Source organism: Dama dama, chromosome 24 (assembly GCF_033118175.1).
Source record: "Dama dama isolate Ldn47 chromosome 24, ASM3311817v1, whole genome shotgun sequence".
NCBI classification, from domain to species: Eukaryota; Metazoa; Chordata; class Mammalia; order Artiodactyla; family Cervidae; genus Dama; species Dama dama.
The window spans coordinates 4,893,272-4,905,231 of record NC_083704.1 but is presented as its reverse complement, the minus strand read 5'-3'; the positions used below and the strand labels follow the sequence as shown (position 1 = coordinate 4,905,231).

At 37.4% G+C, this 11,960-nt stretch overlaps 1 pseudogene; it reads right to left on the bottom strand.

Moving 5' to 3' along the window:
• Positions 1 to 4,941: 4,941 nt before the first annotated feature.
• On the bottom strand, positions 4,942 to 11,483 carry LOC133046178 (olfactory receptor 4S2-like; annotated as a pseudogene).
• Between the last annotated feature and the right edge of the window lie 477 nt (positions 11,484 to 11,960).

Sequence of the window (11,960 nt, the reverse complement as noted above, 5' to 3'; positions counted from 1 at the left end):
TCAACTCTTCGCATGAGATGGCCAAAGTATTGGAGTTTCAGCTTCAGCATCAGTCCTTCCAATGAACACCCAGGACTGAGCTCCTTTAGCATGGACTGGTTGAATCTCCTGGCAACCCAAGGGACTCTCAAGAGTCTTCTCCAGCACCATACTTCAAAAGCATCAATTTTTTGGTGCGCAGCTTTCTTCACAGTCCAACTCTCACATCCGTACATGACCACTGGAAAAACCATAACCTTGACCATATGGACCTTTGTTGGCAACGCCATGTCTTTGCTTTTTAATATGCTATCTAGGTTAGTCATAACTTTCCTCCCAAGAAGTAAGTGTCTTTTAATTTCATGGCTGCAATCACCATCTGCAGTGATTTTATTGAATCACTAAAGAATCGATGATTAATCAGAAGGAGGAAGTGTGCATCAAAATTCATGTTAAAATGTGCTCATTTGACATTAAATTTTAAAGGCATGATTGACTAAAACGGAAACAAGAGTGTAAAATTGATAGTTTATTGCATAATGTTGAAAAAAAAATCTCAAAACTTAAAGATATCAAAAATTAAACAGACATAACATACAAAATTTAAAAGAAATGAAATATAATAAATTAAAATGTACAAAAATGTTATACTCTATTGCTAATCAAAATATATATTTCATAATTTTAATTCTGTTAACTAAGCAAATATAATAATGCCTCAAGTTAATTTTTTATTTATAATTTGTGCCATATTGCTATAGTTTTAGAAACAATGGAAAATGACCTAATTTGTACATAAAAATATTTCACATATATGTATGTGTGTATACATACAGTATATATAGATATATATCTGAAAACTCAGCAGAATGTGTAAGGAACTAACTTTTACTTCTGGTTTATGGGCTCCCCTGGTGTCTCAGATGGTAAAGAATCTGCCTGTAATGCAGGAGACCTGGGTTTGATCCCTCGGTCGGAAAGATACCCTGGAGAAGGGAATGGCAGCCCACTTGCCTGGAGAATCCCATGGACAGAAGAGCCTGGTTGGGTTCATGGGGTCACAAAGAGTCTGGCAGGACTGAGTGGCTAACACCACCGTGGGATTTGTTAAGTATGAATTTTTGAAGGGCACTTTTCTCACCCTGTAATACATTGCAAGCTTTGGAAATTTTATCATGCAGATATATGCATACAATAATTAATTTTCTAAGAAATATTGAAGCAACCAAATTGAAAAATTATTTGAGAATAGTGTCAATAATTATGGGCTTCCCTGGTGGCTCAGTGGTAGAACATGCTTGCAATGCAGGAGATGTAGGCTCGATTCCTCGGTCAGAAAGATCCCCCAGAGAAGGAAATGGCCACCCATTCCAGTATTCTTACCTGGAAAATCCCATGGACAGAGGTGCCTGGTGGGCTACAGTCCATGTGACTTAAAATAGTGATATTTATATTAGCAATCCCCTTGGCATACCTTTGATTAAATTATTAAAATAAGCACAAGCTATATGAGAAGAGTTTATTAAAAATATTTTAATTAAGATGAAAATTTGGAAAAACAAAAAATAAATGGTAGAATTTATACTTTAAGATTCTGATATGTTAATTTTGAGCTCCCCTGGTGGTCAGCTGATAAAGAACCTGTCTACAATGAAGGAGACCTGGGTTTGATATCTGGGTTGGGAAGATCCCCTAGAGGAAGGAATGGCAACACATTCCAGTATTCTTGCCTGGAGAACACTATGGACAGAGGAGCCTGGTGGAGTCCACGGTGTCACAAAGAGTCAAGCATGACCGAGTGACTAACATCATGTTTATTTATAATTGCTAAGTAGATAGTTACACTACAAATACAGTTTAGCTAACAGAGAAAAGTCTTTTAAATTAAAAAAGGAAAATCAGAAAATAGATGATTGAAATTAAATTGAAAGTAAAGGAGAGCAAGGAGATATTTTTGTGTTGAATTTCTGAAATAAATTTTTAAACTTACATTTTAAAGAGATAAAAATTGAAAGAATGCAATCTTCTAGATGACAGTGGTAGGAGAATCAGATATGAAAGAGGATAGGACACAAGTTAAAGAAATATAGAAAATGAAATAACAGGTTGAGTCCACAGAATGTGAAATTTACTAGCATGCATCTAACAAATGTAATGGTTTATATCAATTTTATATATAGCAATTTTCCAAAATATTGCTAGCCTCAATGATTTGCTTAAATATCTCATGTTCCTCAACTGGCAATGAAGGTAAAGTTATAGCTGCAATGAACCTAAGGAGGGAAAAATAAGCTTCTTTCTTAAGTATAACCCAACAAAGATACTGAAGAGATCAGGAATAATGGCTAGAAACTGTTGTTCAAATCAAGAAGTGTATTCACTCAGGAGAGAATCTCCAAATATATTATTTTTAAGTTATGTAAGGATATTATTATTCAGTAACTGATGTGCATACAAATTATATACACATATTTGTATCATATACATATGCTTAATAATGTATCTGTTAGATTCTCTGTCATATAAAGAAAGAGCATCAAGACATTAAAACAATCTGATCAAGATCGTAAAGCAAACTCACTAGTTTTCAGACCATGGCAGCATGCACAATCACTTGAGAACTTTCCCCTGCTCCCCCCTCCAAAAAAAAAAAAAAAAAAAATTGGCAACTCATAAGAAGACCTTGAATCAAGGCCAATGTTTAAAGCATGTCAACATTTAAAAAAAATTCCTGAGTGAGTATAGTGTATGAAAACTTTGAGAAACACTAAGTTATATGTTTGATGAAATTAGAACTCTAAAAATTGCAATTCTGCATCCAAATACACTGTCACTGCCAAGTCACCATTTCTTTTATTTCTATACCTTGGGACTCTGTTGGCAAACTTCCTAATTGTGATGACCATACGATATAGCCAGACACTTCAGAGCCCCATGTACTTCTTCTTTTTCTACTTATCCTTTGCTGATGCCTGTTTTCAACAACCCACTGCCCCTAGGTTGATTGTAGATTCTATATCTGAGAAGAAAGCCATCTCCTTCAATGAGTGCATGACCCAGATCTTTGCATTTCACTTCTTTCGGTGCATGGAGATCTTGGTACTTGTCCTCATATTCTTTTATCACTGTGTGGCCATTTGCAAGCCCCTGCGATACACAACCAACATGAGCCAGCGTGTCTGTGGCTCACTGGTGAAACTGCCCTGGATGGAGTCTTGTATCCATTCTTCAGCACAGATTCTCTTGGCTTTGAAAGTACCCTTCTGTGGCCCCAGTGTTATTGATCACTATTTTTGTGATATGCAACTGTTGTTGTAACCTGCTTGTGTGGATACTTATGTCATCAACCTACTCATAGTGTTTAACAGTGGGACCATATGCATGGTGAGTTTCCTATTGCTGCTTGTCTCCTATGTTTTCATCTTATGTTCTTTGAGTAACTGTAGTAACAGAAGGAAGTTCTTTGAGTAACAGAAGGAAGAAGGAAAGCCCTCTCCACATGCACTTCCCGCATTATTGTTATTGTCTTATTCTTTGTTCTGTGTATAAACATATAAGTTCACCCTCTAACTGTATTTCCAGCGGACAAGATGGTAGCTGTGTTTTACACTATTGTGACACCCTTGCTCAACCCCCTGATTTACACTCTGAGGAATGCAGAAGTCAAACAGGCCATGAAAAAGTTATGGTGCAACAAAGTCTGACTCGAGATGGCAAAGAGCAGAAGATGCCAACTGCTAATTTTGTCAGAGTTTAAGTATAATTGGATTGATGGAAAACAAAAAATGTTCTCATTCTATTGTGGACAGTATAAATGTGTTCCAGTGGGGCATTTAGGAGAACAGGCAGAATGAGCACCCAGAAAAATCTGTATTATTTTAACCAATGTCTCAGAGAAAGAAACTGAAGTTCCATCATCTTTGTGGGGACACAAGCCCACTCCTCACTTCTGATGTCTGCTTTGATGTTTCTACTTGTGAGCCATATCCTGTTCTTTCTATAGGTTTACCTTCTGGTTTTGTGCATCATTTTTTGTTTGTTTATGTTTCTTATTCAAGTTTAATAGTTTGTCCCTGATTTCTATCATCCATTTTGTTGGTAAACCAGCTCTGCAATGACTGTGTCTATATCTTATACTTTCTGGCTTAAAAGTCAGTAGCATAATGTCACACCCAGAAGCCTATGGTCCCCAAGGAGCATAAGTATCAACTAGTTAAGCCTCTATTTGGTGCTTGTCTCCTCTCTTTAATACTGTTAAAAATTAAGTTGTGTCAGTCAAGGAAGCAGTGATAAATGACACTGTTTTCAGTAAAGGTGTTTGGTTCAAACATTGGAGGAAATATGGTTTCCCAACCATGCATTTCAGTAAATTACATTTACCATCTTGATTAATGCACAGTCTTGTATTCATCACAGATGTCTTTGGTATTGTTCAGTTTAAGTGTTTCCTGTTAATCACTTTACATTAATAGTGATGGCTGACTGCAGACTACAAGAGTCAGTTATCAGAAGCATATAAAGAGAATGCTAAAGTTAAAATGTGGATATTAGGGGTAATTTTTTTTCCAATAGACTTATTGTTTGAGTAAGGAAAATGATTCTTAGAGAAATAAAGCTTTTTCCCCAAACCAGAGGATAACAGGTTTTTTGCTTTCTAAGCCTGTGTTTTATCTCTTTGACATTCTGCCCACAACCCCTCACATCCAAAAAGGAAAAAAATAAAGAAGGGAAAGTCTGACCAAGCTGAAGTTTGATAGGATTTCTTTGTTCTAGATATTTCAGAAAATTTTGATTATGAAATATTAGAACAAATATAATCATAACGATAAATAATAACTTGCTTCTGTAAATGTGTTATTCTCGTATTTGTTCCCCTCAAGACACCCTGTGAGATCGTTATTATTGTCTTCACTGTGCAGATGAGAAACTTTGAGATCATCCACCTTGGATTGTTACTTTTTACTATTTACCATTAGCCTCCCAGGAAACCCTCCTGTGCCACAGTTTCTTCATTGCATTTTTTACTTCTGCATTTCTCAGTGTATAAATCAGGGGATTTAACATGGGGGTGATGATGGTATAAAACACAGCCACCATCTTATCCTCTGAAAAGGTAGTATCAGGACACATATACATGAAAGTTACAGGGACCAAAAAAGATGATGACCACGGTGATGTGGGAGCCACAGGTGGAGAGAGCTTTGTGCCTGCCTTCTGCTGACTGCTTTCTCAGGGACACCAGAGATTAGCAAAATGACTAAGGAGATTAGCAAAATGACAAAGCTCCCCAGAGCGATGGTACCGCTATTGGCTGTCACAACACCACCAACAACATATGTGTCTGTGCAGGCGAGTTTTAGCATGGAGTGAACATCACAAAAGTAATGGTCAATCTCATTGGGTCCACAAAAGGGTAGTTGGACTACCAGAGCCACTTGGATGATGGAGTGTAAGAACCCACCTATCCAAGTCCCCAGCAGCATTTTATTGCATCTGTCTCTATCCATGATGGTCATATACCATAGGGGTTTACAAATAGCCACATAACGATCATAGGCCATTACAGTAAGGATGAAGATCTCAGTACAACCAAAGAAATGTACCCCAAAGAGTTGCAACATGCACCCCACGTAGGAGATCGTTTTCCTTTTGGCTAATAGGTCCACAATCATCTTAGGAGCTGTGACTGAAGAGTAACAAATATCCACAAAAGACAGGTAGTTGAGAAAGAAATACATAGGAGACTTGAAAAGGCTGCCTACACAAACCGTCAGTGTGATGAGAAGGTTTCCCAGAAGAATGACCATGTAGAAGAAAGAAAACACCACAAAACACACTTCTTCAACCTCTATGTTCTGAGAAAGACCCCAGAAAACAAATTCAGTTACATTGCTTATTTTTTTTCCACACAATTAGTTTAGCAGGCCAAGTTCTCAAGAGACAATTACATTACCTGAAAGTAAAAAAAAAAAAAAAAAAAAGAAGTAACAAAGACCAGCAACATTTATTTTTAACTCAAAACAAATGAATAACCAGAATCGATAAAAATGGAAAAATGGGTACTTACCACTGCTTAGCATGTATACCTAAAGAAATGGAAGTGGACATATTCTACATATTTTGATTATCTTATATCAAATGATAGTCCGTTCAGATTTAGACACAAAGTTCAAAGAGATAAAATAAATCCTCTAAGTCACACATCTAACCAACCCTCTCACTTCCCTCATGTTTCATAAAGATTCTTTCATCTGTTTCTAACAATTTGCTTCTTTCTAATCTGTCTAAGGCACTCAACTGAAATTTGAAACAACTTTTGAGTTTGGGAATATGACAACATCTATATCCTGAAAATGTTCATATTACTTTTCACACACACACACACATTTTCCTGTCTGAATACTGCTATGAGTGTTCAAATAGTTGAGACTGGATAATGTTGCAGGTTCTTCTTCTTAAGGAACTGTGATATTTGTATGCATGAGTTTTTGTTCCCATATTTGATATCAAACTCTCATAATAAAGAGTGATGTGATATAGTAGAAAGGAAAGCAAAATTATGCAAATCTGATTCTGAGATATTGGAGCTGTACCTCTAGATAAATTGTTAAGCTCCATGGGGCTTCTGTTATCCCATCTGCAAAATGAGAAAGTTTTAATTTCACTATCGTCTATAACATAAAGAGCTATTTCTACTATGAAGTTAAAGAACAATTCTTTCAGCTTGGAATAGCCATAAAAACCTGGAAAGGAGGCAGAAACTGAAGAAAACAATGAAAGAAACTGATGGAGTAGAGTTGCTTTACAGTATTGTGTTCATTTCTTCTGTACAACAAAGTGAACCAGACACACACATACACATACCCCCTCTTTTGTGGATTCCCTTCCCATTTAGGCCACCATAGAGCACTGACTAGAGATCCTCGTGCTATACATGAGGATTATCATTAGTTATCAATTTTATTCATAGCAATATACATATGCCAAGCCCAATCTCCCAATTCAACCCACTCTACATCCTCCGTTGGTACTCATACTTTATTCTCTACATCTGTCACTCTATTTCTTCTTTGCAAATAAATTCATCTATACCATTAAAAGAGTAGGATGGGTAGATACATTGTGATAAAGTCACACAATGGAATACTATTTTCCAGTCATAATGAGTGAACTAAAGCTACTCAACATAACAAATTTTCACAAAAATACCTTGTAGAGTGAAAGAAGCCACCTACACAAAAAGTTGCTCTGTATGACTCTCTTATATCAAACTTAAAAGGGATTAAATTAAAATAAACTGTTGGAGGCACATCAAGATATGCTTGATTTAAATGGAGGGGAGGGAAATCTTACCTTCAAACTCAGTGTTTGAGGATTCCCCAGGAATTGCATTGCTTTGGTATTTTATATATTTATCTGTTAACATCAATAAATAAATAGATATGGCTCATTCCTTAATCTCACTAGTCCTTCATATTTACTTATAATGGATGACTCTCCAGTGGTGTAATGTCAGACACTCTTGTGAGGTCACTGCAGCATATGTACAAATAAGGGGCATGGGGAATACCTTTGATTAAAGCCTTTCTCAAGCTGTTCTTCAAGCCAAACTACAGATGTATTAATAAATGATTCCTTTAGTTCTGGTTTAGGATAGGATTACACAGTGTCTTAGGTAATCATCAGGAATTCTATCGACCTGAGGACACATCCCCCTAAGATCTGTTAATTCCAAGTGAACTCTGTGCTCTAAGGTATGTTTTGTAGCAATGTTGTTCCTGATCTGTATATTAGACTTGATATCATAGTCATTCCAGGTGTGTCTTTTCTTTTACAGTAGAAATAATGATAAAAACTGTAATAGATATAATGACAACCCAATTCAGACTTGAACACATCCCTTAACACTTTCTCATTTTGCAGGAGGGATAGCAGAAGCCCCATGAAGCTTAACAATTTATCTAGAGGTACAGCATCACTATCTTAAAATCAGATTTGCATAATTTTGATTTTTTTTCTCCTATACTGCATCTCTCGATAGAAGAATTCTATATCAAATAGGGGGTCCAAAAATTCATGTACACTTTCACTCTCCTTTTGTTTTTCCTCCTGAATTAAACAAAACATTTTATTCTACACTCAGAGAGTCTTTCAGTTTAAGAGACTTCAAATCATAGCAGTTTTTGACAACTGTGAATAATGTGACTTGCTTATCATCTAAAAGAAACCAGTCATTTAAAATCAAGCCTGGGGATTCTGTCTCCATTGTCCATCCTGTAAGGTCAAGGAAGAAAGCTTCTTTCTCCCAGAATCAAGATCCACCTCAAAGAATTTATTCCTCCACATTCTGAACATTCCAAACGTACTAACACCTCATTTTCTTTGAAAGTCAAGCATTCTCCTACTCATATGTCATTAGTATCCTCTCATAGTCTGGTTTGTATGCACTTCATCATTTTATTATCATCTTAAAAATTTTATTCTCCTGCTATTTCTAAGAACACTGTCTTGCAATTATATTACAAGCATTCAAAATATAGAAATTTGATAAAATTCTCTTTTTCAGAAACCTTCAATGTTAGTTTTAGAATTGAAAAATCTCACCAGTATTGTCCAGAGCTTGGATTTTGCTTTGTTTTTCTATCACTCCTGAGATAATTTGGGTGCAACTATTCAAAACAAAGTTAAGAGTGATGCCTTAAGAATTACTTTGTGAATAATTGGTTTCAGAGAATCCCTGAGTCCAGAAACTCAAAAATTGGTAGAATTTTATTGTTCCTGGTCTGTCTCTCACCAACTGAAATTTGCCATTTTGCAGTACTGTTGGCAACAAATGCTGTTTTCTCTACATCTTATATGGTCATTTTAAAGAGAATGATACAAAATGTTAATGACCCTAGGGAAAACCTTTCTCCCAAAGTACCCTCTATAATCAGAACCACTTCAGAGAAGAGTGAGCCTTAATTTCCAGATGTCTTTTCAGTTTGCTAAAAAAAAAAAAAAAAAAATGTTGAAAGCTTTTAACTTATTAAAGTTAAAAACCAACATAAAATTGTAAAGCAACTATACTCCAATAGAAAATAATTTTAAAACAATTTGTGCATTTAGAACAATAACACTATTCCAAAACATTTCAGTAAACATAGATATAATATTATTTTATGGAGGTTTATCTTGTTCAGTGGAATAATGTGTATGTATGCATATATACATATATACAATATGATTTACTTGATATTTAATATAAATATATTTATTTAAAAAAACATCTTTTTGGAGGTATTTCTCTGTTGAATTTTAATTGTCCTGCTTTTAAAAGTTCCATTTGATTGGAAAATAGTATATTCAATAGTATTAGCACCACTTTTTCTTTTTTAATATAGTTTCTGATGATTTCTGGAGAAACTGGTGGGAACAAATTAACTTCCAACCTATATTTGGATAATCATAGTGCAGGCTTTCATTCTTTTACCTTTTGATTGCAAACTGTTATGCTTGACTCTTGACCACTGATATTCTTTCTTATTCCTCTTGTACTTTTTCCTTTCCCCTCGTTCTTTCTTTACCTTCTTTCTTCTTCCTACTTTCATCTCACCTCCTTCTTCATTTATAATAAAGTGTCAAAAAGCAACTAGTTCATACTTCTAGGGAGAACTTAGGAGCTGCCCATTGCAGCTGATTTCTTTATCTCACTGAAGCTTTTAACAGACACCATGGATTCATTTTCCAAGCAATTTGTAAACAGGACAGGGAAAGATGCACATAGCCATCAAGTTTTCTTTCGCCTGAGCCAAAGTTCACCAGACAGTTGGGCCGTTTTCTCTGCAATTTCCGGTCATGTACTCTTCTTCTAGTTGTAGGAGAAAACAGAGTCCCGAGAGCACCAGGGGCATTCATAGCAGCAGGAGGGAGTTTGATGGGAAACTTCTGAGCATATTTAAGATCCACTCATGTCACCCAGTATACACCACCTCATCAGCAACAGGGAGTCTCTGGAGAAGAATTCCAGGAAATTTTCAGTGTTTTTCTTTCACTTTCTGCCTTGTGTGTGTGTAAGCTATCTATTGCTATATGTTGGCAAACAGAGCTAAGTCAAAAATCAGTGGCTTACCACCACAAAATTTAATCCCCAAATTAGTAGTTTAAAAATCATAGCACCACAACTTAAAGGCTTAAAATAAAAACACTTTATTTGATTATAATTCTGCAGTTTTCCTTGGCTTCACCTGGGTGGTTCTTCCACTGATGCTTCCTGGCCTGGATGTTGTAGATGTTCCAAGATGGCCTTGTTCATGTGCCTTTCAGTCAGTTCTCTCTCACTCTCCAGTAGCATCCACAGGGCTTTCTCACACCATAGCTGTTTCAGGGCGATAGTTGTTTCACAAAACCTAAATCTTCAAGGTCTCTCAACCTAATCTTCAGGAATCATACAATATCACTTTTTCCACATTCTGCTCATGTATTTAAAACTTTACATGTAATACTGTTACTGAGGGATTCCCAGATGGCTCAGCAGTAAAAGAACTCACCTGCCAAAGTTGGAGACAGAGATGTAGGTCTGATGCTGGGTCTGAAAGTTCCTCTGGAGGAGGAAATGGCAACCCACTCCAGTATTCTTGCCTGTTAAACCCCATGGACAGAGGAGCCTGGTGGGCTAGGCTAGGAGTCACAAAGAGTTGGACATGACTAAGCTTGCATAAATTTTTACTGACCCTTTGAGTCAGACTCCAACAGGGGTCTCCCTGTCCTTGTTGTTCAAGCCAATAGAATGAGAGGGACTCAGTTCAGAAGCAAAGGAATGGAAACCGTGTTCTTCGAGCAAAGAATGTGAGGAATGAACTGGCTTCAGAGCAGTGGTCCCCCACCTCTTGGGTCTAATGCCTAATGATCTGAGATGGAGTTAATGTGATAATAATAGAAATAAAGTGCAAATAAGTGCAGTGTTCTTGAATTATTTGGAAACCATCCCCGAGTCTCCAATTCCCTTGTTTATGGAAAAACTGTCTTCCATGAAGGTGCTCCCTGGTCCCAAAAACGTTGGGGGCCACTGCCAGAGCACAGTATCTCCCTGACACCCAGGCTGTGGGCAGGGCTGCTGAGGCTGCCAGCATAGAGGAGGCGGAGTTCTCGCGGGAACATCCAGATGTGCTGCTCCGCTGCACGCAACTGGCCGCCGCCATCTTGAATCTCTGAGTTGTGCTTTTCTGCCTACCTCTTTGAGCAGAGTCAGCACAGCCCTTCAGCAGAGCAATTCTGGTCTGAAGCACCAGCAGGAGGCTTCTGCACGTGGCATCCTGTGAGCAAGTGAAACCAGATGAAACACAAAGGAAAAGAGAAAGGTTAGTTTTTTTTTTTTTTTAAACCCTGCTTCTAATGTTATTGCCAGGGACTTCCTAATGGGCTTTGCTGGTGAAAAATCCCTCCTCTGTCTGGCTTCTTACTTTCGAGGGATGCGGAGAGGTGATAGTCTGTCTCTGTAGTTGTTTCCTGCTGATTTCAGGCATCATTACAGCCCTGTGCAAAGGAGCAGAATTTCCCCTCAGCCACCATTAGGTATGTTTGGTTGTTACCAAGCTTCAGTGCTAAACATTCATCTTCATGAGATGAACCCCAGTTTTCTAAACTTTTGGAGGAAAAGGACATTGGACACTTTCAGATACATGAAAGAGTAAAAGTATCTAGGTTTGCCTGTGGGCAAATATGCCCTGATGTCCAGCTTCATTGGCCAGGTCTGAATGTCTCTGGTCAGGCTTTGGTTGCTTTTTGGAAAAGAAGCTTCAGGTCAGAGAGGTTCACAGGGGTAGTCAAGGAGGCTATTGTCTTAGGTCATTTCTCTGGAGGTTTAGGCTTAGGATCCCCCTTCACTTGAGTACGATGACCCCATGAAGTGATCACAGCAACTTCAGTATGGAATGCGTGGTTAGGATCACCAAGTGGGGTTGCTCTACCTAGGAGTGAGCTGGTCTTGCAGGTTGCTGCTT